This window comes from Poecilia latipinna, unplaced genomic scaffold, assembly GCF_001443285.1.
Source record: "Poecilia latipinna isolate Pla-1442-1.1 unplaced genomic scaffold, P_latipinna-1.0 Scaffold218, whole genome shotgun sequence".
NCBI lineage: Eukaryota > Metazoa > Chordata > Actinopteri > Cyprinodontiformes > Poeciliidae > Poecilia > Poecilia latipinna.
Window position 1 is genome coordinate 293,254 of NW_015112834.1, and position 22,888 is coordinate 316,141.

The window sequence follows — 22,888 nt, forward strand, 5'->3', positions numbered from 1 at the left end:
ATGGCACAATTTGACATTTCAAAAATAAATTTGCTAAATGGAAATTAGACAATTTTGAAAAATTCTTGAATTCAATAGAAAGTTTTGGTGTTAGGATGAGGTAAAACTGCAATGGAAACAGTTTTTTCACATCACATGATCAACAACCAGATGCAAACCATGAAGAAGACCATGCAAACCATGGAGCGATCTTAATGACTTATCATGTTAAACTTATTCATGTGTCATTTTAATTTCATTTTTTTCATTTAAATGAAACACCGCAATTGCAAAATTATGTTGTTCTTTTTTTCCATGAGCAGAATATTGACTGAATATTGAGTTTCACGCACATTTGTAATTGACATGCTGAGGTGGCATCAGGAACAGAACTAAAACCTGCAGAATACGGACATTAAGGACCAACTGTGGACACTGCTGCTTTAGGCAAACTGAGCCTTTATTCATTTTCATAATTCCTGGACTAACACTTCAACCACATTGACAAGACACTGTTCCTACAATTTTCTATCATCTATCCTTCCATTTTCAATAGCTCCTTAATCTTTGCAGAGTGGCAGTAGAGTCGTTTCACATCGTGGACTGACGCCAGTTCGTCACACAGCAACAGAGAAACACACAGCCAGGCATTCATACACTCATACCTAAGGGCAATTTAGAAAACCTAATTATGTATTGAGTGCATGTTTTTGGACTTTGTGAGTGACCAGTGACAACCCAGTTATGTATGGGTAGAACATGTAGTAAAGCCAGAGCCGTGATTTAAACCTTTAAGGCTTAAATGCACCACGATGCATATCACTGATTAGTATGAATAAGAATGGGATAATAGACATTCTGTATCAGTGAGACCATGATGTGGAAACAATCACCTCATCTTGAATGTGCATAAAACTAATTAGACGATTGATCCTCTGCATAAAGCAGGCAGCACTGTGAGGTTCATGTTATATGATTTATCCAGAACATTTAGCACAATTTAACACAAATTAAATTAGCAAGGGGGCAAACACTTTTTCACACCCCTCTGTATGCTGAGCAGAAAAACTGAGGACATTTACAGTATATTCCATAACATGAGCCTTTTTATCACTGTCTTATATTGTTGGAGAACTTGTTGATTTCCCTCTAAATCAGGGGTCACCAACTCCAGTCCTCGAGGGCTACCATCCTGTAACTTTTAGATGCGTCTCTGCTCAAACACACCTGGATCAAATAAAGTGCTCGTTTCCAGCCTATTGCAGAGAGGAATGAATGCTGGTGAGGGAATTCAGACATTTTGGAGCAGAGGTGAATCTAAAAGTTGCAGGATGGTAGCCCTGGAGGACTGGAGTTGGTGACCCCTGCTCTAAATGGTGCCACAGGTTTTGAGAGAGCTAAGGATTTGGGCAGCAACCATGAACAACTTGGAGACACCGCCCTGCCTGTGCCAAACAGCTTAAGCACCACTGAGGCTCCTCTCTGCTCAGTGAAGACTGTTAAATCACCAATATGTCTTGATTCTTCAGACTTCCATCATCCAGTCAAACAAACACACACCAACTGGAGTCAATAGCGGGATAAACTGTTTGGCATCGACACATGCTCTACTCTTCAAATGTGGGACCATTTAAAGAGAAATAAATCAGCTCTCCAGCAAAATAACAATTACTGCCACAAAGCTTTATCAAAGTAGAGAAAAATAAACACAAATGTTCTTATTTCCTTTCTCATCACTGAAACAGAAAAAAACAAACAAACTGGATATAGCCATCGTTCTGTAACCTTTTCTTTCCTTTCCCATATCAAGCCAGTAGCTGAACTGTTTAGCTATCGGTATCTTTGCCTCAATAACTTTAAACTTCATAGAAATATAAAAAGTGGATAAGAATTGGAGAAAATAGCAAAGTGTCCCTCAGGATGAAAGATCCCTGTCCATCAGGTGAGCAGAATGTGAACGTCAAAGCAAATGACAGACCTGAGGAAAGACCTGAGGGACGCAGCGTCCTGGACGGCATGTCCAACCTTTCAGTTTACAGATCCTTTGTAATCACTCTGACCATGATATTGATAATGTAGCTTTGCAGATTAGAAGAAAATAAGGACCTCTAAAGATACCAGATCCTTAAATAAAAAATGAATTATGCAATAAAAATGTGACATTAAAAATTTAATTTTACAAGAAACATGGATGTTTTTCTGACATGCAGGTGGACAGAGGTGCCTGCTGCTCTGAAACGTTGCCTCACCCTGCAGACAGTGAACTTTGGTATTTAGGTTTTTCCTATTAGTCGTGACTTTAAATGACCTCATGAAGCTGCTGCTGCAGCTCTGTTCCTGTTTCGGCAGTAATCTGTCAGAACAAGTGTGTTCAGGAAAAACATAAGTACATTTGCAGTAAAAAAGCATTCATCTCCCTTGAACTTGTTTCCATTGTGTTGTGTACCAATGGAAGTGGGAGGTAACATTTATTTGAGTAACTCTTTAAAAGAAATGTTCTTCTAAAAATAACTTTGCAGCAGCAGCTTTTACTATGATATGCATAATTTGACTTTGAAGTGACGCTACTTTGACCTAATTACAATATTTTCCAGCGACTCAAATTAACTGAATGAACATCCAGCACCAGAGACAGAGTTCATGCTGAAATGAGCCTTCTTTGTTTGGAACAAGCTTTATTTTGCTACCTGCTTGGCCACGCTGGGTTCACAATTCAAGATATCCATATTGTCATAGAAAGTAATTTGCTTCTACATATAAATTGATGACTAAGTTTTGGATTCAAATGTTTCACATTATGAGAAAAATTAGATTTGGAAAGGTCTTTCTTCTGCCTCAATAGTTAATTAATAACCTATTTGTATAAATTTTATTTTTATCTTCAACATACCAGAATTTGCACATTATTTGATTCAATCTGATTACAGGTTTCAAATCTAATCAGATTGTCTTATCCAGGGTTTATTATCTCCTTCATGTTTCTCTGTGTTCTGCTCAGATTGTTTCATGTTTCCACGTCTCTCTGCTTCACCTGCCAGTTACTGTCTCTACTCTGCAGCTTCATTCTATTCTGATTCTCTTCTGCTGCAGTCACGCAGGCGACACAAAAAACCTGCAAAGAAAGGAGCTCTGGTCAAATAATACTGCAGCTGAACATTTTGGCCTACATGCAAAACACTTTGAGGCCTGATCTTTAAAAGGTTTACATCTATTTAAACAGGTCCAAACCAGGCACAACCAGTATTTTTGTGCATTCCGATCATCACAAATCACAAATATACTGGATGGAGACATGCAGATGTAAAGACTTACAACCCACAAAGTGATTTTTCAGACCTGAATCAGATTCAGACTAACTGGAGGTTTGAATCAGATTCAGGTCTGAAAAATCAAATATACTTTTTTTTATTTGCTGTTTTTGCATTTGAAAGACAGGTGCAAACTGGCATGGAAAAATGTATGAATGGAACAGATAAATGCAACTTGCCTGTGGACATTCCTTATGACATTAAGCTAAAAACAAAAACACCTCGACTAATTTAAAAATTGTGCCATGTTATAAAACTGAACATCATAGAAACCAGAGACCAGAAAACCGACACAGAGCAAAGAGACAAAATCTGTCCCAGCATTTCTCATGTGTGATTTTTTTTTCTCCCATTCCTATTGATCCTAGTTATCAAATGGTACAGATTGCTCAATTATTTCAATTTAATTTGAAAAATTTCTATCTAACAAAACCCAGCAGATGGTATTGAGTCACTGACTTGCAGCATTCACTCTTCTATTTTTTTTAGATTTTATTGGCTCTACTTGTCTTTATTTGATAGAGGCAAGAAGGAAAGTGGGTTGTGGGAGAGAGGGAAGGTCATCAGGCCGAGACTCGAACCCATGACAGCGAGGACTGAGGCTGCCGTATGGGTCCCACTTTACCCCCTGCACCACCACAGCCTCCACAGTGTTCACTCATCCTGGACAGACACACAGTGACAATAATTTCCATTCGACTGCAGCAATCTCTCATACCGAGCATGCATGTAACTCTCTTTTAACAGGAAGAAACCTCCAGCAGAACCAAAACCAGAACCAGAACCAGGCTCAGTACAAGCGGCCATCTGCTAAGACTAACTGGAGGTTTGAGAAGACAGAACAGAATGAACAAGAAGAAACTGATGAACTGATGTAGGATTATTTTGATGGTCTTGAAAGTAAAAAGTTCACAGTAGGAGAAGCAGAACAACTAGGTGATGGCAGCATTATGTCAGCCGAGGCCCTCTTCCAGGAAAGAAACAACCAATCAGGTTCCAGACCAGGTGTAGCTTCTATGGAGAGAAGTCATCCAGTAACACATGCAAAATCCTCACTTAAACACAGTGGTTTGCACCACTTTTCCACATGTAATAAATTGCAGGTGGAATCTTTGTGGATCATCGACAACATGCGATTAAAAAAAACAGATTTATGTTTTGCTTGAGCAATTTAGCGCTTTTTATTTGGAACCTTTGGATCAGACCCTAGAACAGAACATCCTAAACAGAACAGCTGCTAAAGATGGCAAAACACCTGGAAACTGGGACAGACTTTACCTTCCAACATGGCAACAACCATGGAATGGTTTAATTCCAATACTCATAATATAATCCATCCATCCATTTTCTTTACACCCTTGTCCCTTAGTGGGGTCAGGAGGGTTGCTGGTGCCTATCTCCAGCTAATGTTCTGGGTGAGAGGTGGGGTCACCCTGCACAGGTCACCAGTCTGTTGCAGGGCAACACAGAGACACAACCATGCACACACTCACACCTAGGGGCAATTTGGAGAGGCCAATTAACCTGACATGTTTTTGGACTGTGGGGGGAAACTGGAGTACCTGGAGAAAACCCATGTACGCACAGGGAGAACATGCAAACTCCATGCAGAAAGACTGGGGCAGGGAATTGAACCCAGAACCTTCTTGCTGCAAGGCAACAGTGTTACCAACTGTGCCACTGTGCAGCCCTCATAATATAATGGACTAGTCTAATCCAAAATCCCCAAATAAGGAAATATTCTGGTGTTTTTACCTTCAGTCATTTGAAAATCACTTAAACATTAAAGGAGCCAATCACAGGCCTAGTTCTAATTAAATATCATCAAGTCAAACATGTGGCTTGATGCTTTTTTTCACAGAAATTTATTGATGGTGTTTAGAAACTGTTCCAATTGTGGTGCTAAAAATATGAAACATTATAACTTGGATCTGACTTGCCTCATGAGGAGTTGACTAATGCAACCAGAAAGGATGAAAAATGTCCCTACAGGCTGAACAGCCAACACTGACATGCAGTAATTTATTCTGATGTTTGAAAAGAATTACCATCTTCCTTTTCATTAGAATTGTTCCATTGTTTAAATCTGAAATGACGTATGAGTAGCTGATTGGCTGCCAGTTTGATGGTATTTGGCTTTTACAGCCTCAGCTCAGCTTGTTTCTTGTCCATTGAAGAAAAGTGGTCGATTTATTTCCAATTGGTCTTGGCAGAGTCCGGTTACGTCCTTCAACATGACAGACTGAGCTGATTGAGGAAGTCAACTGGCTTCTTTAAACAACTATCCTTCACTATCTGAACAATAAAGATTGTTTCTACCACTTTGAAAACAGGATAATCAGAAGATTCGGCTTTAGACATCTGTGCCAGTTATTACTTTGCTCTCTGATGAGACCACAAGAAGCATTTATAGCCAAAAGCCCAAGAATGCCTTTTTTTTTTTTTTTTGTAGTGCAAGACTACAGAGATATAAATAACTCCAGCTGTGTGAGTGTGGAACTGGGACAGCCTGATAGTGGAGCTTTTAATCTGTTTTGGATTAAACCACATCGTGGTTCACTTGATGCTGAAACGGAGCGTTCTGTGGGTGTGTTCTGGTGACCGCCATCGCTTTAACGTCACGTCGTCGCTTCCTCATGCCGTCGGCCAAGAGGCTGCAGCTCCTCACCATGATGGAAAACACAGACGATCAGAGTGGCTGAAGAATCCTGAAGGTTTTGTGTGTGTTGGGAACCAAAGCGTCCGCCTGAACCTGAGGGAGACGTGGTTCACATGGCGGGTGGGAGGAGGGAGTCCAAAAGATCCAATGAGCGGACAAATTCAAGGACAAGAAGTAATAAATACGAGCAGAAGCTCAGTTTCCACGCTCGTCATATCAACACAGATGGCATATTTGCACTTTTTCGCTCACTGAATGTGACTGTCACTGTCCATCACTTTGGACAGGCTGTTGTTTATCGCAGATGCAGCGTGGTTACAGATCTGCAGCATTTCATCCATTATTGACCAGATTTTCGCACAAAATTTGCCCCATTTCGACATAAATTAAAAATAGTGCCGACTTTTAAATAGTGCTGATTAAATGTGGATGTGTAAATGTTTGAAGAAGGCTGCCCTGAAGGATCTGGTGAAAGCAGTCAGCATGCAATGCAAAAATCAAACACTAATGACCTCAGGGGGTTTCAGACCCACACGACAGAAACAAGACTGAGAAATCAAACAGCCACTCATCAGAAAGATCTTCCTATTTAGTTATCTGCCCTCCTGCGGCGTCGTGTCGGAGCCTTGAGCCAGCAGTCTGATCCACTTTCTAAATGAATCGGTGAGCTGAGGCAAACAGGAAATACTTTTTTTGGTGGTTCCCAAAAGTTTTGCAATCCTGTCAGGTATCTCTCCATCTATTCACTTCTTTTCTGTCAATATCTGAATGTCTGACATGTGTGGTCATTCTACACATAAAATATGATTGTCAGGGTTCCTGTTTTACAACAAAATTGATAAAGTCCACACTTGTACACACAGCTGAGAGACCAACAAGATCACCTTTTCAATGTAAAGCATGCAGCTCTATGGAAGAGGCAGACAGGCCTGCAACACAGCTACTGTATGTAAAAATCTTTAATTCTTTGGTTTAACATGCAGTATTATCACAGAACTGGAAACGATCTTTGCCAAGGGTTCTGACAACCGTCTGAACGCTCCGTCTGGATCCTCCTAAAGAGTTCTGCAACAAAAATGAATCTGACCACCATCTACATTTGCATTGAATGGTGCACCAATTTGGAGTAAAATTGACAATGCTCTGAAGGCGGCTATCAGGTCAGTAAGCTAACCCAGAGTACTTGCCTCTAGATTTGTGAGAATCGTACAACAGGTGAAGCTGCAGTAAGAGGATCAATCCAAGAAAAACGCTGAACACAAGAGGGAGGAAAACTCTGGATCTGATTTTCTTGTCAATAGCCTTGATTTTGTCCAATCTGACTCTGATCAGGGATAAATAGTTTTATCACCAGCTACAGCAGAGTTAGTCCATGTATGAATGAATAAATGGAGAATTCTAACTATGTATGAACTAAACCAGAAATTAAATCAAATCAAATCAATTAAATAAGATCAAACTTTACAAAGTCCTACAAACCCAGGTCACTGATCACTGCAGGTCGCAAATGAATAATTGTGATTTTTTTGTTTTTTTGTCCTGTTTTTATTTCCTGCTGGTTGCCATAACAGCAAGACAAATGAGAATCAATGTCCTGGTAACACAGAGGGACAGCAGGATGATTAATGCTGTTCCCATCTAATACGACACCGAGTTCCACCATGTCACCAGCTCACACAGGCCCTCAGGGTGACATTACGGCCTCGCTTGTCACAAAAACAGTTTTGCACTCGAGGCACAAACCCTTAGACATGTTTTTACAGATTCAACAGAACAGAAGATGGGAGGAGCTGTGAGGGGCTCCAACCAGAGGACTGACTGCCCTGGTTAACCCACATCATGTCCTCTGCTCTATGAGCCTAACAACAACTCCATCATATACAGTTGAAAGGATTAATAATATAAGTTAATAGACATAGTCTTGTATCAATAAACTGTTACACCCCTATTCAATACCTATAAGGCTGAGGAAGGGTGAGGCAAGGCCACTGGTGGATTTAAAAGTAAATAAAATCATTTTAAAACTGACCCTAAAATGTTCATGCAGCCAGTGAGGTGAAATGAGGAAAATGATGTGAAACAGCAGAGCTTAGTGAAATCTGAAGACATAAAGAACAAACAGACCTGCTGTTTGTTCCTTTCCACTTTCTCTCAGCTATGCAGCACCAGTGTGTATCAGACTGAGTTGTCATTCAACCAGCATTTAGTCCCAGACTTTTTGTGTTTTAGCTGCTGATTCAAAGTGGATGTGTTTCCATAAAAGTGTGCAAACTGAAATTCCGAAAATAAATTAGCTTAATGAAAATAGGCCAACGCTTTTCGACAAAAAGTTTTGTGCTAGGATGAGGGGAAATGAAAGCTCATGGTGCACCGTGTCAAACGTAGCAGCTAAAACTAAAAGCACAAGAATAACAGACTGACACAGCTGGAGTCAACTGCTAAAAAAATAGCAGTAAAGACTCTTAAAAGAGCTGATTTAGTCCTGGAAGGTTTTAAAACCAGACTGGAAAACCTCAAGAATGTTACGCTTTTTCCAGATAGACTCTTAGCTGGTTTTTCTCACAGATTATGAAATAAAAAAATCAATTAGACATTGGCCTCAAGCTTGCAAAAACAGCAATATCTGGTTATGAGACTGAAGAATCATGAGCTGAAAGGACTGAAGTCTGACAGAGGGAGTTGCATCAATAAAGAGATGAAGAAAATCTTCACACACCGTAGGGGAGGACTCCACACTGACAGTCTGTGGGACATTATGAAAGCAAAACACACAAAACACAAGGCTTAAGACAGACAGAATCTTTTCAGAGAAACAATTGCTTTCAGCAGGTTCAAAGTTTTCTGATGACACCAGCAGTCCCTAAAAATTTAAAGTGAAACCTGCTGTTTGTTCCTTTCCACTTTCTCTCAGCTGTGCAGCACCAGTGTGTGACAGACCGAGTTTCATTCAACCAGCATTTAGTCCCAGACTTCCTGTGTTTTAGTGGAGCCACGGTGTCTGGAAGTGACTGGCAGGTGGAATGAAAGATCCTCTGCATCATTCTTCATGCTCTCAGAGACACAGGTGTGTCTGACTGAAAGCAGCTCAGACCTGAGCAGCAGTGGAAGTTAAAGCTGCAGTCAGTAACTTTTATAAAATAAAATAAAAAAATTCCATATTTGCTAATACTGTCGGCATGTTGTGACAGGATGGCATGAGAGAGATCATCTGTGAAAAATAGATCCAGCTTCTGCACTTCCTCCAAAAGCAACTGCTGTCTGAAGAAATTCAATGCTGCCATTCAAAAACAATCAATCAGAGGCAGCAGGAGGGGTCAATCAACCTCAGGTAGGCGCTGCTCAATGTGCTAAAGGCAGATAAGAAATTACAGCTTACCGTTAGGAAAACTGCTATCATCTGTGGCCATGCTACCTAGCATGCTCTGATGGGGTGAACCAGCTGCAGCGCAGCAGAGAGCAGGGGGGTGGCATGTGAGCAGCATGTACATGAGAGTGATTGACAGTGATAAGGCCCTCCTCTCAGCTCTGATTTATTGTTTCTGTGTGTACTTCTGCAGTTAGTACCAAGAATACTGAGAGAAGGCAGAGCAACTAGTACATTTTTCACAGATTATGTGTCTTATACTGTGACAACATAGAGATAATTTTAAGAAAATATGTAGAAAAAACAACAACCTTGTTTTTAATAACAGTTACATCTTGCGACAGCGTGAGGCAACAGTGCAGATTTTAATTACATTACAGGTGAGAGTTGCCACAAATAAAACAGGAATATGATCAGAAAATGTTGCATCGCAAACCTTTGAAATCAAATATCATGTGTGTGTTTGCTTTCCTGTGCGGGATCAGACACAAGATTAGAAGTGTCTACAAGGTTTAAAAAGTATTTTGCTATTGGCTGATTAGGACGACACACATGAACATTAAAACTCAGACAACACGGCCATAACCAGGCCACAGAGCCAGAGAAGTGACTTCAAAAGGCTCATTGTATGGACCAGAACACACAACACAGAGTGAGAGCAACAGCCCAAACACTACGGCCATCTTCACAGAACAACCAGCATGGAGAAACAAAACACACATGGATGTATAAAATGAAGTATAAGACATTTAAATGGCATGACTTTAATGAGCTGCAGCTGGTGGAGCAGCACCTGCCATAGAGAGACAGACAACCTGGACCCAAACCGGCACGAGCCCAGTGGATTGAACTAGACCACGGTCTCTAATAGTCCTGCTGTTCTGAAGAACCCAAATGATCCTGCTGAACTGGCAACGTTGTTTTCATCAAGTCAGCACCGTTATCCTATTCTATTCTATTCAAAATATTTGGATTATATGAGTTACAACATTTAATTTCCCTTTTTTGGATAAAACAAGTATTTTTGAATTGAGTTAAGCAGTAAGAGAGGTAAAAGGGTCAACACCAAGGCCCTCCATGCTGGACGCCACATCTCCAGACAGACAGAATCCATGCATGCAGACTCAGACGGAAGCAAACAAAAGGCCGCCTTGCAAAAACCTCACCAAGCGAAAGCGACTTCTGGTCTTCTGCTCCATAGTCACATGAAACAGAAATGAGCTCGTTTAGTGGGATAACCTTCATTTGGAATAAAGGTATTCAACCACAGGCAAGCATGGTGGAGGGAATATAATGTTACATTGAGTGTTTCAGCATGATTGACCCACAATATAGGCTATAGCCAATGAAATAAATAGCTGACAAATATAATAACAAGGCATGGAGCTCATCAGGTCAAAGATACAAGGTGAAGCGGTACTAGGAAGGTATAACTAGTAGAGAGGCTAGACAATACAGACACTTTTCTGATAAAAATCTCCATATTTACATCTGTAATGTTTACAGTAGAGTGATCTGGGTAATAATCCCAGAGGACCTCAGTGGAACGGCAAGGCAAACGCTGTGACACAGCATTTATTTACGCCGTCCTGCCTGGTCTCAGACTGGCTCCGTCGTAACACTTTGAGCTCCACTGTTTCACTCGCAGGCTCTCTGCCTTACCTAATGGAGTGGAAATGAGCTGATGAGTAACTAGAACAATCCTCCCACACCCCGCTGATCATCAGAGAGAGGCATGAGGAGCCCTTCACCAGCCTCACTGACAGCCACCGGCTCTATCAGAGATCGGGGGGTGAAACACGGCCAGAACCCAACGGCCTCTCTAATTCATGAGTTTGCAGCGTGCAACTGAGACACTGTGAGTTAAGTTTTGCATTTTGCATGTGTCCTCTGGTATTTTGATGATTTATCTGTGGTGATGAGCTCTAAGTGTTTCAGGTTGGAAGCCCCCCCTGTCCCCTCCTCTTATATGTTTATCTGAGTCAGATTCTGAATCAGACTCTCGGCTGCGATGCTCCTCATGACCTACAGTCTGAAGAAACATGTTGGTAAAAACAAAACAAAGCTCTGAACCTCAATCTGCTAATGGAGTATATAGTTTTTTGTTTTTGAGAAATAATTAATAAATTATGTGTTTTATGTTTTATATAGACATAATTATTGAAGTTAAAGTGAAGATATAATAATATGTAACAGATAAGGGTAATAATAGTTCATTTTGTTTAATTTTATCTTATTAGATTTTGCTTGTCTAATTCGGTTAGTTTTAATTTGTTTTTGTAGTGTGCTTGCTATTTTCTATTAGTTATTATTAGTTAAATATTGTTTTGTTTCATTAGTTACAGTTGTAGTTTTAATTTTTGTAGGTGCAGAATTCAAAAAAGTCAAAGTATTGTACTGTGATTGTATGCATGAATTGATAATGAATACTCAACAGAAGATATCATTTTCAAATAAATGCATTAAATTATTTTTGAACAACCTTCAAAATCCTTCTTTTGCATTCAATGAAACCAAAAGAATGCAAACACAGAACTGAAAGACCAAATTGAACTGGAGAGCAAGAAATGACTAGAAACAAGAAATAAACATAATAAACTAGAATCACTTAGAAAGGACCAAACTAAAGTAAAACAAAAACATGACTGATCTAAAAAAAGGAGGAGAGAAAGCAGGAAACAGAAATAAACAAAACCTAATATCCAACCAAACAATCCGGGATCCTAACAGTTAGTTAGTTTTCTTCCATCAATTACTATTTTTACTTATTTCAGTTAACAAAAATGTTTTCCCAGTTTCAGTTTTTGTTATTGTATTAGTTTTAGTTAATTGTAATAACCTGGTAGCAGAGCACAGGAGTTAAAAGCTTGTTTTGATCATTGACATGTGACCCAGCGTCTTACATAAAACACCAACCCACCGAGCAGAGAGCCGCCGTTATCTGGCAGACTGGATCTGTCTGCTGAGAGCGTGCAGCTCCACTCAGGCATGGTGGAAATGTTACAGGTAAACATTCACAGCTCTGGTTTGCTATATAAATATCATACAGACGTCATAAAAGATTCTTTGTACGACAGAATGACTGAAGAGAAGATATGTTTTTTTTTCTTTTGACTTTATTAACATAATTTTTATAGCTGACTAATTCATGCGTAAAATATTCAGATCCCTGATATACCCCTAACACAAAGCCCAGACCATATTTTACATATTTCCCCAAGGCTTCATAAATATATATCTGTCCACAATGGCTGAGCTGACACAGCTGACTATTCTGGGATGCTGACAATCTGCATTGAGGGAGAAAAACAATGTGAAAAGACATGCAGTCTTCAGGTTATTTCTTGCATCAGACATTATATTATCGCATTTTAATTTTAATGGGTCACCATATGAAAAAGACCAGGCCAGTCATATCAAAGGATTTACTTTAGCACTGATCACTGTCTGTAATAATGTTGCTTCTAAAGTCTCCTCAGGTTCTCCTTTCCTCTGTAACAATAATGAGGTTAAAGGTGTCGAGGTGCTTCTGTGGAGAAGCTTCATGCCATCCAGTAACGTCACTCAAACCACCAACTTGTTGTCAATTGTAACGGATTGAGAAAATCCACCAAACCAAAAGGTGGAATTCACAATCCAAACAGATGTGCATCCAATTAACAACAGTTTTAGCAGTAAGCTGCTTAACTCGGAAACAAAACTCTGCTGTGAAACGACATAAGCATATTGGCACAATTATTATCAGTCTTTCTAAAAACAAAACTATGGGATGTACAGACCCAGATCCAATGGAGACCACAACTGCCTGTCAACAGCTGAAATCCAGGAATATTTAAGACCTCCCCTAAAAACACTTATGACTGCATATTTTCACAGCAAATATACCTTTAACATGGAATAATGTGCACAGTGGAGCTTTGGCAGCTCCACTTAAATTAACTGAGCTTATAAAAGTTAAACGTTGTGACAAAAAGGGACGGAAGTACGACAGATATTATGTACGACCTCAATCTTTAGTCACAAATGTCTGAATCAATAATCTCCATAAACATCTGAGTTGTTTTCTTACAGACATGACTTTTCAATGCCAGATGTTATCCTAGCTTTAATATTGTAAATGTATTCCTTCAATCATGGAGTATTGTGATGTTTTTTTCTTGCAAATTTTTGACTTTTCAACAATTCAAGCTTTTCCTTGTAAATATGTGAAACAATTGAGATTTTTAGTGAAAATGTACTTCTCTGTAGCCAATTTTTCTTTTACCTACAACGGCCCAAATACTGACATATTGTCCTTTCACACTACTTTGTTAGTCTATTATATAAAATCCTAAAGAAATACATTAAAGTTTGTGGTTTAGACAGTTCAAAATGTCAAACATTTAAGGGGTGCAATGTGCTGTAAAGTGACAGAGTATGTAGAAATAGAAATATTGTGTATCGATCACACCAACCTTCACATGGTCAGGCAGTTCATCTGTCCAGCTTCTGGACCTGTCACTCCTCAGGGTTAAGGAGGGAGACATCATACTCCTCTAAAGGTTATCTAATGAAAAGAGCTGTCATGATGGCAAAGAAAAGCTATCACAAAATAAATACCCTGAGTTGTATCAATTTTCTCTCTGGAGTTCGGTTCAATCGATATTTGATCCCTGTGGCTTTATGGACCAAGCAATCTGTCTAAAAATAACAGGGACTCAGTCAGATGTATGAGGCACCATATTGATCCCAGCCCACTGACAGCTGTTGTGCAATAATCGGTCTGGTTTGGCTGTGAATGTCTATAGGTATTTGCTTTGGCAATTATAATAATAATAATTAAAAAAATATAAAAAACTAGGAACGTAGACCAAAATGACCAAGACGGGGAACCACCTGATCATCAGGAAAATAACCAGAGTTCAGCATGAGTTATTGTTCATTAATGTCTCCCTGATAAGGTTTAGGTTTGAAAATAACAATAGATGAAGACATAGTCCAGAACAGGAGCCTGTGGTCTGTTTGTACACAAGCAGTTTGGAGGATTAAATATACTGTAGATCACAACAAAACAGTGAAATGGACCATTGAAAAATACTAAAATTTTAGAAAACTTTCCCTGATTTTAGTCTTAAGACTAAAATTTATCTCTGTCCGGACACAAACCTCTACTTGAGTTAACCCCGAGAATCAGGGAAATTCTGATAAAAGAGTCCGAGCTGAACCCAGAATCTTCTTCTCAGATCCAGGGCTGAACTGCAGTCCTGGAAGCAACAGCAGCTGTTCAGTTAGCAGTAGGTATGGGCTGGCATGAAATTATGACGGTACAATAACCTCTGGAAAAAATATCATGGTTTTGTGGTATTACAGTATAATGATAGCAGCTCTAAAATGTGTTATTTTACATTTTCAAAAGCATTCTTTGATGTGCATGCAGAGAGGATTTGCTTGTTAAATGTTTGCTGAACTCTGGGCTGACCTTCGCCCGCCGACATGGCCTGTTGCTCCCAGAGTTCTAGCAGAATAATCAGGACAGACGTGTGAATTTAACTAAATTTCCAGTGAAGAAACGGTCAGGTGGGGGTTTCAGGAGATCACACCATGTCTTCTCCTAACAACTACACCATGAATGGGGCATATTGCTTCTAGTCCCAGACTAGTCTGATTCCCATGACATCACAGAGTTTTCTTTCTGAAGCTCCTCTTCTTCCTGCTGCTGAAACCAAAGTGGGTCAATGCAGTGCATTGTGGTATACATAGTTCTTCCACCAGCCTCCTGTAGTTTAGTCCATCTTTAGGTTGGCACAACATAGCCATAATCAGTTCCCATAGGCCTTCAAGATCACAATTAGCCAATTTCATGACTGCAGCCTGAAGGACAATACCTTTACATGAGAGGTATTGATTCCTCTCATGTAAAGGAATACATCACCATCACATAAATGTATAGAGGAAGACGTACCTGAAAAACTAAATTCAAAGCCTACAGTGCATGGCAGTGCTTCAGGCCTCTGGTGTATCTTGCCTCAATTTGACAAGCATTGAATTTGTTCCTGCATGGCTTGTTTACCAGTTTGAATGAAAGACATGAAAAAGACATGCCATTAGTTTGCCTGATGATTGCAAAATGCAGTCATTAGTCTGTCTCAGCAGGAGACAAAAACAAAACGTTCCCAAACAAATAAAAGTGGTGGAAACTGATTAATAAAGATATTGACAGCTACAGACACAATATCACCAAATGTTCCAGAAGCTCCTTCAAAGAAAAACTAACATTGAGGAGAACTTGTTTAGAGAGAAAATATACTTTAATTTTAGGTATCTCAAACATATGAGTTGAGTTAGACATGGAAAGAGAAACGTATTGATGGTGTAGGCTACTACGTAAAACATTAAAGGGGTAGTATCAAGTAAAACTGACTTCTTTTTAGGTATACATAATGTTATAATGTCCTTCATGCCTCAGTGTAAATCTTTATCTATATGGGTGCATAATTACTGTGGAGGTGGTTCCGTGGCGTAGGGGAGACGGCCTCACCAGCCTCTGCATCCGTCAACATGAGGTGCCTCTTTGGTTTTTCATAGAGACTACAGTCCTCAGTGCAGTTGCTCAATTCCCAGCCACACACTACTTGCACTCTGTCTTTCCTCTCTCTCTCTGCCTTACTTCCTGTCTGTTTACTGTTGAATAAAGGCCACTAGTGTCATTAAACCTTTTTTTAAAGAACTGTTTTAGATACAACAGCACTGTCTCAGTGTGCCAAGTGACTCATTTGGTAATTTTCATCAGTGAGGTAAAAAGGTTATAATGCACAAATACACATGCTGGAGGAACTTCTTCCTGTCCCACCAAATGCAACACTTCGTAGTTAGTCAGTTTCAGGAGGATTCGTAAGGACTCTGCCTCTATGTGAAACATTTACCATGAGGGTGAAGCTTGGCTGCATTCCTCAAACCCAAACTAGATTGGTTTGCCCCTAATAGATGTTTGCAGACTTGTTTGCCGTGATAGGTTATCATGCTTTCATTATCTGAAACCAGTTGTGTGTATGGCAGCATCTTATCAAAACCATTCAGTGCACTGATGATGGGCCGCACTTTGTAGATAGGATCCTCTGTCGCGTTTAAGTTATTCACCGGATAAATTGAAGCCATTACCTCCCTAAAGTGGCTTCTTCTCAAGATGGCTTCATTATAGACATCAGGATCATATGACCAATACTTGTGTCTCTGTAGCAAGTATTGGTCATATGATCAAAGACCCAGAGCCAGAGATGAGCAGAATACATCAACATGAACAATTCAACAGGGTCAGGTTTAGCTTCTTTCATCAGTCTGCTGCTGTCGGGTCACAGGTCACAAATTCTGATCCACTCGATGTGGCTGCTGGTTGCTGTGATGTTTTAAGAACTCTGTCTCTATTTTGAGGGGGGAGGGGGGCCGTGTGTTTTTTATTGTATCATTTTCATTTGCGCATTTTATTTTACTGCACTGTGGAGTATTAGTATCTATGTTCTTTTATGACATTTGGGGTTCCACTTTCCTCAGGGCTTTTACTTTTTTGCCAGGATGCAGTACTCTCTATCTGGGCAGTCGCCATCACCGTCACTTTCAGTTGCATCTTTTTCAAATGTTGGAATGACTGTGACGCATCACATCATTCTGGGGTTCTTTCAGGTCTAAAAGATCAAAATCATACAATAGTTTTAAGCTTTGCGGACAAAAAACACAAGATGAAAACAATAAATAGCCAAACCTTTGATACCTAGCATAGCGCTGTGTTATGCTAGCGGCAATAAGTATTGCAACATTTACTTGTATGACAGTCAAAAGACGCATGCAAGTATAAAATTCTGATTATATATTAGAATAAAGAATGAAGACTATAGAAAGAAATGCACATTGAAAAAAAAGGCACTGTACAGAGAAGATTGAAGAGCCAATGTAGCAGCTAATTCAGTCGGTCATCAGCTTTACATTAATATTGAGTATACATGTTTTGTTTACCATTTACGCTTGATGTAATATTGGAGTACAGTAAATTCTGTCAAAAGAAAATGTGTCATTGCATCTACTGCATGTCACTTACAGAGTAGTCTCCTTTTCATTTGCCAGACAGTCAATCAGATCAGTAGCTTTGGAATGATTGGGTAGTTTTGACAGTAATACTGTGTCATATAGCGTGAGAAGAACTTCCAGTTATCAAACTCCTCTCCTATGAAACCAGATCCCAGTTTTTGTCCATAGGCCAGACTCCCTCACTACTTTTAAGAAACGTTTGTAGCTTTGATTATCTTGAGCTGCCAATGTAGGATTCAACTACTATTTATGCTACAGTGTTTATTTTCCATAACAAATATGGCCAAAAATAATCTGTGTGCCTGAAAGGAGATGGGGCAGTGGAAATGTGGTACATGACCCCAAGCATCACTCATTCCTGAAGCTTTTGAAGACTGATGTGTTATGATCCACAGATGATTGTGTTTTGGTTCTCACTGGTTGGCATTTAGGTCACTGTAGTGTAATTTGTGCTTCCATTTGTTTCTAATGTGTCTGTTATTTGAACTGTTCTGTTACTAGTTAATGTGGTTTGCAAATTAAAAACAAAAAGAACATTTATTAAAGTGCTTTGGAGATACCCACAACCTGTGACATGACTGTTATTGTTCAGTGGTTTTAGTCATTAAATTAACTTTTGCTTCCCTAATTTGCATTTAAGGTGATTTTTATTTTCGAGTCTGTCATGGTTTGTTGTTAGAAACACTATTAGGCACAAGATAGCAATTATCTAAAAGGTTTCCAGTTGCTCTAATGCCTTTGTTATTTAGTGATGGTTTTTAGTGATTTCACTGCTTAATGCTCCTCTAATTTCTGCTTGGCACAGGTCTTCATTTCAACTTTTGCTGTAGCTAATAAACACATACATTGTTATAAACACACAGCATGAATACCACACATTTACACTTCAATCTCACAGCATTGACTCAGTAAGGACATTAATGTCATGGTAAAGTCTGCAGTTTGCCTTACAACAGTGGCTAGCCGTACTTTTCAATTAATTTGGGTAATAATTATCTGAACACTTAGGGCAGAGGTGGAAAAAGTAGCAAAATAATGTATTCAAGTAAAAGTAAAGTTACCAGTGTAAAATGTTACTCTAAAGAAAAAGGTATCTCTTTAAATGTTTACCTTAAATAAAAGTTACTTTACTTTTTTTAAGTGCAGAAAAAAGTTCTGCTCATGGATTTCACAAAGAAAATGAGAACATAATTGGTCTCAAACAGTTTTTTTTTGTTTGTTGTTTTTTTTTTTTTTTTTTTAAAGGGGTCCAAAGCTCCTTAGAATGCTTGTAAACAGAATAATGGATTAGCCATGTTGTGATGACCTTCTGAAGGCTTCTTAAAGGGACAGAGGCCCAATTTCAAGGCGCCAAATTGGGAAGTACATTTTTTAAGTTATGTTTGATATTTACAGCAGTTTAATAGCACAAGCAAGCAACAGCAGTATGTGCCTGGAAAAATATAAAAAAAACATTTAAGATGAAAGTTTAAGTATTTTGTTAATAACTGTTAATAACTTGTGTTTATTCAATGTGTGCAAGGACAGCCAGGCATTCATAACATGAAAAATAATGAGAGCTGTTTGGCTGTTATATTCTGCCCTGACTTGTTAACTTTGATCAAAATTGTCAAACCCTTTGACCAACCTTTTGATGTACAATTTTAAACATAAAATGTTCATGAAATAGCTTGCAAGTACAAAAAAAAAGAAATAATAAAATAATGGAACCTGATCAAAAGCGCAGAACTGCATTTCTGTTGAATTTCTTGTAAGATAACACCTGTTCATTTCTCAAGCCAAGACACTCACACATCTGCAAACACACCCCCTCCTGCACACACACACATACTTACACACCACCTCATGGGGATTTGCTTTGTGTCTCCCTCAGGCAGTTATATCTACTCAATGTGACCATGTAAACACACTTTGGCCCTTGGGAAGACATGTGTAAGACTAGTACACACACACACACACACACACACACACACACACACACACACACACACACACACACGCATGAACACAAAATCACTGACAAAAGATTCCTGCTAAACTTGCAAACTACACTTTGATACTGATGGTCCTTAACTGGAGCTGGAATGAGCTAAAAGAAGACATTGTTGGAAAATGAAGCCCTGAATCTGAGTGTGTGCCTGTAACTTATGCTTCTGTATGAAAGTTAGTTTGCATTTTTATTAACAGCTCAAGAATTAATACCCTTTTTCTGGCAACCTGAAAACATTCAAGTTTTTAATCAACTTGAATGTTGAAAATAACCATCCCATAGACCAGAGGTTCCCAAACTGTGGGGCGCGCCCCCTAGGGGGGGCGCCGTGTCATTGCAGGGGGGGCGCGGGAAGCCGTCTGGTTGAAAAAAAAAAAAAAACATGAACACTGTATGCACTGGGTTTTTACCTTAGAATGGCCAACTCTCTGTTATTCCTCTGTCAATTTGATACAGTAGAGGCTTCCACACTTCCCATATTTGTGTCCTCTGTCACTTTTATCAGCAGTTAAAACAGTTTAGTCCGTTGTTAACATGTTGTAACCTGTTTTTCCGAGCCGCCTTTAAACGCAACATGAGCGCTACGACGCTCGCGCTGGTTTACACCTGTGAAGGAGACCTGCTGCTGCTGGGCGGAGCTATGCAGGTTTGTGTTAGAATCACGGCAGCAAACCAGCAAAACGCAAAGAACTTTTCACAGTTTTTCCCTCCAAACTAACCGACTGAGTTGAGTAAAGCTGGTGGATGCAGGTAATGTTAGCTAAAAGATGACTAGCTAATATCAATACAGAACAATACAGGTAGCTTAACAAGTACCTTATAAGCTACCGATGTTGGTGTCTATTTTCAGCTACGTACATTCATCCCGCCCCGCTCCCCCGTCACACGCGTCGTTTCAACCAGACAGCCATTTGTAATCCATAGGGGGGACCCAGAAAATGTTTGGAAACCACTGGGGGGGCGCAGAAGAATAAGTTTGGGAACCACTGCTATAGGGTGAGATGCTATGGATTTTATAATATTGTTAAGCCACCCAGGATGAATACAGAGACAGAGTTAAACCATACATATTTTACCCCACATTTCTTCCTGAAGATGCAGTGGTCAGGTTCTGTTTTTAAGTCAAAGATAAAGGCATTTGCATGACAAGATTCATAATAAATGGACTGAAATTATATAGCGAGTTTTTAGTCATACTGACCACTCAAAGCAGTTTTACTCTAGAGCTGTATTTACCAAGCCAAACTCAAACTGTCACAGTAATACAGTTTCTGACATGATGTCATTGTTGATGGTGGACCCACCAACAACACTGAAATAAAAAACTTCATCATCACCCTGATTTTTTTAACAACAAAAAAAATTTAATCACAGGACCACAGGGACCCAGAGCAGAAAAAAACAGGGCTTCAGGGGAAAAGAACAAAAGGCAATCAATGGGAAAGTAACAGAGAAAAAAACAGAAGGAACCAGCAAGGAGTGACCGAGAATATTTATACTGGGGAGGCTGATTACTGAACAGGGAACAGATGGCTGATTAGAAACAGGTTGCAGGTGTGAGGGAAGAGAGCAGAAGGCTGAGGAGACAGCCTCTGCTGTCTCCTCCTGAAAGAGAGAGAGAGGGAGAGAGATAGAGAGACTTGTGGAAGGAAACCCAAAAATAATTGGGCCAACTCAGTTAGCTTAAAGAACAATTCTACCAAATACTAAGGAATTGCAGGGAACGCATCTTAATTTGATTAATGATTTTTAAATCTCTAAGAAAATTATCTCACATTATGCTGGTATTTATAAATAGGAATAATTGTAGAAACCTTAATGTACCTAAAACAAGAAAAGTTGCATAAATACATAAACATGGTGCCACAGAAAATCAGAGTAGTGCCTGGTTTTTTTCCTCCGTTCTCATCATGAACTGAGGTTGCAGTTTATCTCACTATAAATGACTCAACTGTTGTCATTCCTGAATTACTGTTTAAATGTGTATATTAAAGATATAAAAATACTCACAGAAAAACATATAAATGTTGAAATTAATTTTCCATTTCTAAATAAAACCCAACAAATAAGGGGGCACACCGAGTGTCATAGAGCCCTTCCTGAAAACTGTGATCAAAATCAAACGAAATGAAACGAGCATTATTGGAAAAGAACCGCCATCCACATGCTGGCAGTCAAAAAACAGCCGATGGTTTCAGCCGTGTCTGTTTTCTTACATCTGATCTTCTCACTCAAGCTCGGACAATGAGCATAAGCCGAAGTGATGAAGTCATGTTCCGAGTAATTTTTTTATTATTTTTTTCTGGGTGAAAACAGCCACCAACACAAAACAGAGCAGGGAGAATGACAAAATTCTCTTTAGAATATTTGGCATAGCAAATGTTTGTGGAAAAAGCAGAATTCATCCACAGCAGTTGATATCCGTTGATTGTTAAGTATGATCCAGGTTTCACCAAACTGTGTTTACCTCATCATTTTACCACCATGTACAGTGAACATTACAGCACCATAGAGCTGCTGCAGTAGCTGATGTTCATGTGTTATGGGAGTGTGATTCCATCAGCACATTTGCATCTCAAAGTAACACACACTGAATCATCTGATATGGTTTTACTGTAAGCTCTGACTTCCAGCTCCAGTTGCCTCACAGGGACAGCAGATCCTCTCATCTTACCTTAAATTTGTTCATCCAATTCAAACATTTACAAATGGGACACAAACAGAGCGCTCATCTTCTCAGGATTTTTCTTTGGTAGCAGTGTGATACATAATATTAGTGCACATAAAACAGGACCTAAGGAGTCCTTAGTGATCATGCACAATATAATCCTTAAAATTCAAACTGGCTGTTTCTTTTTTTATCGTCAGAAGCAACAGGTTTTGAGCTCAATCTCTTGATTGACTGTCTGCAGGAAACCCTCCGAAAGTTGAGCTGTTTAATCCAGCAGAGTTGTGGAGCTTACATTCTGCCTCCTGCATCGAGCCACAGCGAAGAATCCACTCACCATCAATTAAACACCAATTAGCCTGTAAAAGCTGTTCCTGTTTCAACTTTGCCTTCATTTGAATTTTCTGCTTATTGGGGATCAGAAGTTTCCCTCCCAGGCAGGCAGCGAGCGGCTGTGTCGGTCAGTGATGGAGAGTCTGGCGGCCGGAGCGCGCGCGAACAGCCGGGAGAGTCCACAGTCTGCGTCTCACTCCACGGACACAACGAGACAAGACAAACAGGACGGCGGGCGGAGGACAACATGGACAGGTGGACTCACCGGGTCGAGTCGTCAGGTCGGGACTGGGTCTGCTCACCGTCTCCAAGAGAGCAAATAGAAACTGCGCACGCACGTGCAGGGTAGCTGCCGCACGCGCAGCCGCCGTGGAGCCAGTGCCGGGGCTCCGCGCCTTTTACAAGGGAGGGAGGTAAGCTGTGGGTGAGGCTGTGGAGGTCTGTCAGGTTTGGTCCTCTGAGAGCGGGTCTGAATTTACTGGGTCAGGTTCGGGCAGACAGTGAGGTAATAACAGTCAAACCCACCTCC

At 39.8% G+C, this 22,888-nt stretch overlaps 1 protein-coding gene across 3 annotated transcripts in view; it reads right to left on the reverse strand.

Annotated features, from left to right (window-relative positions):
* The window catches only part of npy8ar (neuropeptide Y receptor Y8a), a 33,975-nt gene extending 11,098 nt beyond the window's left edge, over positions 1-22,877 (reverse strand). For 2 of the 3 annotated variants that reach the window (XM_015031805.1, XM_015031803.1), the window contains exon 1: positions 22,625-22,877. The gene's annotated coding sequence lies outside the window, so the exon portion shown is untranslated. Of the gene's footprint in view, positions 1-22,363 lie in introns of all 3 variants that reach the window. The other variant, XM_015031804.1, reaches the window with a different exon arrangement.
* Positions 22,878-22,888: the final 11 nt, after the last annotated feature.